Raw genomic sequence first — 4711 nt, forward strand, 5'->3', positions numbered from 1 at the left:
CAAACGTAACACCAAGATTTTTGGCTGCCACACTTTGTGAAACCACAGAGTTTTCGATTGTTATTGTTACTTGATCAAATTGGTGTCTGTGTCTAGCAGGGCCAATGACCAGCATCTCGGGTTTTATCTGAATTTAAAAGCAGAAAGTTAAGTGACATCCAGTTTTTCACAGTAGCCACGCAGGCCTCTAAGTTAGTGATTTGAGTATGATCATCAGCCCTTATAGGCACATACAGCCGGGTATCATCAGCATAGCAATGGAAATTTATTCCATAACTGCGTATAATTTGGCCAAGAGGTGTAATGTAAAGAGAGAAAAGTAGAGGGCCAAGAACTGAGCCCTGAGGCACACCATATTTAACATCAGAAAATGTTGATATAATATTATTATAGCAGACACAATGTGTTCTTCCGGATAAGTTGGACTTAAGCCAAGAGAAAGCTAAGCCAGAGACACCAAAATTACACTTTAATCTATCTAAAAGTATACAGTGATCAATGGTGTCAAAGGCTGCACTGAGGTCCAGTAGTAGAAGCACAGAAGTGGAATCAGAGTCGATAGCCAGTAAGAGATCATTTACCACTCTGGTCAGAGCAGTTTCAGTGGAGTGACAGGGCCTGAAAGCTGACTGAAAAGGTTCATATACGTAGATGGTTTTCTTTTATATGGGTCGAAAGTTGTTGATAAACAACTCTCTCTAGTACTTTAGAGAAGAATGGAAGATTAGCGACTGGTCGATAGTAGTTATTAAGAGACCCTGGATCAAGGTGTGGTTTTTTAAGTAGAGGTTTAACCACAGCTGTCTTAAAACTGCTGGGAACAATGCCAGTAGTGAGAGATAAATTAACGATGTCTAGCATTGTAGGTCCAAGAAAAGGCCAGAGGTCTTTAAAGAGTTTTGCTGGTAAGGGGTCAAGTAGGCAAGCAGTTGGTTTAGAAGCTGACACGAACTTAGTCAAATTATCAAGAGAGATAGTCTCAAAAGCTGTAATAACTGGAACTGTCAGTGACTCATTGTGTAGATATGAATTTAGTAAGACAGGATCTGCAGGAGTAATTCATGGGCTGTGAATGGTGAGCAGCTAATAGACGGCTGCTTTTTAGTAAGTTTAGATACAGTGTCAAAGAGAAATCTGGGGTTATGTTTATTAATATTTATTAAGTGAGAGAGAAACGATGTTTTTGCAGTAGATAAAGCACGCTTGTATTTCAATAAACACTCATGCCACAATAGGTAAAAAACTTCCAATTTTGATTTTCGCCATTTATGTTCCAGTCTCCTGCAGGCCCGCTTAAGAGCAAGTGTCTCATCATTAAACCAGGGTGTAGGCCTCTTTAGTCGCCTAGCTCTGGTAGTGAGAGGTGCAACTGAATCGAGGAGACTAGAGAGGGCCACATTTAAGTCACTAGTGAAATTTTCAACAGAGTCATTTACCACAGTGAAAGGAGCCAAGACTTCAGGCAGCTGCTGGCCAAATGCAACTACAGTGGAGGGACCAATATGGCGAGTGGCAATTACATCTCTGCTGACATTAACTGGACAGGCCAATAATGCTTCAAATTTGATTAGAAAATGATCTGACTCAGCAGATGTGGTTGGTAAGACATTCAGATCAGAAACAGCTATTCCTTTAGATAAAACCAAATCAAGGGTATTACCACTGCAATGAGTCAACTCTTGAACATACTGAGTGAAGCCAAAAGTATCAACTAGTGCCAGAAAGGCTTTACTTAGAGGATCAGCAGCCTTATTCAAATGAATATTGAAATCACCTAGAATTAGAATCTCAGCAGAGTGAGTAACAAGGTCTGAGACAGATTCTCCAAATTCTTCAAGAAATAACGAGTAACAGCCAGGAGGCCGATAGAGTATCACAATCAGGACTGAGCCGAGTCTATTCATGGCTGAGGGAGATGGACCAAGAATAAGAGACTCAAAAGACTGGAATTTAGACTCAAGTCTAGAAGTCAGATTGAAAATAGATTTATATATTAAGGCAACACCCCCACCTTGTTTATTTGCCCGAGCTACATGGGCATAAGTATAGTCGGGTGGGGAAGCTTCATTTAAGGGAAGGAAAACATTTGGTTTCAGCCATGTTTCACATAACCCAATCATATCAAAACTATGTTCAAGAACCAGATAATTTATTAGTAAGGCTTTGGTAGACAATGATTTGATATTTATGAAACCAAATTTAAGCATCTTGTGGAAGTGATCAGCAGTAGGCAGAACTTTAGAGCTACTAATAGGTGAAAGATTAATTGGAATCAGACACCTTGTTGAGAGTTTTGGCCACCAACGCTTTGGACGATATGTGGTCACATTCTTGATAACCTTAGCTGTTTGGTTTTGTAGATTATTAGGTACTTTGTCACACATCTCACCACTACCAGTGGTAGGAATAATTACTAGATTATTGTGATTCACACATTTAGGAGAGGAGAGCTTGGGAGCAATACAGCAGGGTAGGGAGACAGTCTCAATGTTATAGACCAAGCTATCAGGCTGATAATCTACACTATGAGAAATTCCCTGTCTAATTATGTAGCTCCTCTAGCAATGAACACGATGAGGCATGAGTTCTCGGTTTAGAATACTGGGCTTTATTGTCTTGGTTGGACAAAGCCGTAAAAAACTGCGTACAAAGGAAAAGATATGAGTGAGTGAATGAATAACGTTACAGCATGTGTTTTATACACAATAGTATACAGCCGAACGCTAGCTACCATTGGCTATTAAGCTAGTTAACGCAGTCAATATTACTGTCAAATGTAAACAATGAATATACCTCGTAGGCTGCCTATGACACTAGAGGGGCTAGTAGGTCTTCTTTTGCTTGTAAACTATCTTGTTCTTCTTTACAATTCGATCATGAAATGATAAATCTCTTAATATTTATTTGGGCTTGAAATGTGACCTCGTTTTTCGCGCTTCTCTCTGTGTTTACATTAATCAATCCCCTGGTAACACATGTCATGAAGATTAGTTCCCCCCCGGTGAAAGCCTACTAAATGTGAGGTAAGGTAGGAACCAAAAACCAATGCTGTGCTCAACTGATGTGAAGCAGTTACAAATTATATTAATTAAACTACTTGACTCCACATCCGCACTAGATTTAAACCTAGCAGGCTCTCTAATCACCTGCAACCTGCTGAATGATAAGTCCCTAGTGTTTGTAAGATTTCTGTTGTTACACCAGTCAGCAATGCTTCTTGAGAGAAGCTTTTCAGCTTTAAAACTGATTAAAACCCACCTTAGGACAACAATGGCTGATGACAGGTTAAGTCACCTCAGAATTCTCAGTGTGGAGTCAAGGAGGGCACGCTCCCTTAACATGGATGTGTTTGAAAAATGTTGCCAGTTCTCACAAGAACCACAGAATTATGCTGTTTTAAATACCTATGAAAATTTGGCACTTTGGCGGTCCCCTCTGGTCAAAAAAACCTGCACTGTGTAGTCCTACTAGCTAGTACACTCTAAAATGATGGCCTATAAAAGTCAATATAAACTTGTCTGTGAATGTTCTCATTCTTCCAGGTCATGGTTCTCCAAAGGAGTTGAATCAAGTGCAACTGGACTTGGTATATATCCGTGAAGACGTTTCGCCTCTCATCCAAGAGGCTTCCTCAGTTCTTGCCTTTCTGACTAGACTCCAAGAGGATAAATTCTGAGTCTCATCACCAGCCAGTCAGACTAGCTTTGTCTAGTCAGAAAGACACGAACTGAGGAAGCCTCTTGGGTGAGAGGCGAAACGTCTTCACGGATATCCACCAAGTCCCGTTGCACTTGATTCAACTCCTTTGGTCAATATAAACTCAACACAAAAAGTAAGGAAATGTGTGTTTGGTAGATTATGTCTTTGTTGTAACAATGCTTCTTGGCAATAAATCTTCTATCAGGCAGCTGATGGTCAGCACCTGGGGGACCAGAAGCTCAAAACAAGAGTCAATAGCTGCAGCAAAATAAGCTGCTTGGCATTGGCAGAGAAGATTTGGCAAATGTTTCATGGGCGCAACCCACATACTCAGCTCTGCTGCTCATCCCACAAATGCATGTTCCTTACACATGTGGCCTCATTTAAAAGGGGAATAAACAGGCTTTCCAACGGTATAAGATTCATTGCCAAGAAGCATTGTTACAAAAAAGAAATCATCTACCAAACACACATTTCCTTACTTTTTGTGCTAAGTATATAATATGTATGAGCATAAACATGATACCAGCAAAGAAAAGTTGATAATATAATCTCAAAATAATATAAAATTGGTGTTTGGTCCATTATGCCTATGTTACAGTGTTAATTGGCTTTGTATTTCATATTATTGGAAAGCCTGTTTGTCAACCTTTACAATGATGTCCAGCTTGTAAGGATCATGCATATGTGGAATGAGCAGCACGGCTGTTAATGTGGGTAGCACTCTGCCAATGCTTAGCAGTGTATTCTACTGTTGGTATCATTTTTTATTTTTTTGGATTGGTTTTAATCAGTAACAAGGATCAAACAAGACATATTTCCAATCTTACACTTTATTCATTTAATACACCATCAGGAGCCTCAACAGTGGGTGGAAGATCCATACGCTGCCACAACAGCCTGGCACCTCCTCCTCATGCTGGTCACCAACCTGGTCCCACATTGCTGTGGGATGGCGTTCCCCTCCTCAACCAGGACTCTTTGCAGGTCAGCAAGCGTGATTGTGTTGGTC

The sequence above is a fragment of the Lampris incognitus genome, chromosome 14 (genome assembly GCF_029633865.1).
Source record: "Lampris incognitus isolate fLamInc1 chromosome 14, fLamInc1.hap2, whole genome shotgun sequence".
NCBI classification, from domain to species: domain Eukaryota; kingdom Metazoa; phylum Chordata; class Actinopteri; order Lampriformes; family Lampridae; genus Lampris; species Lampris incognitus.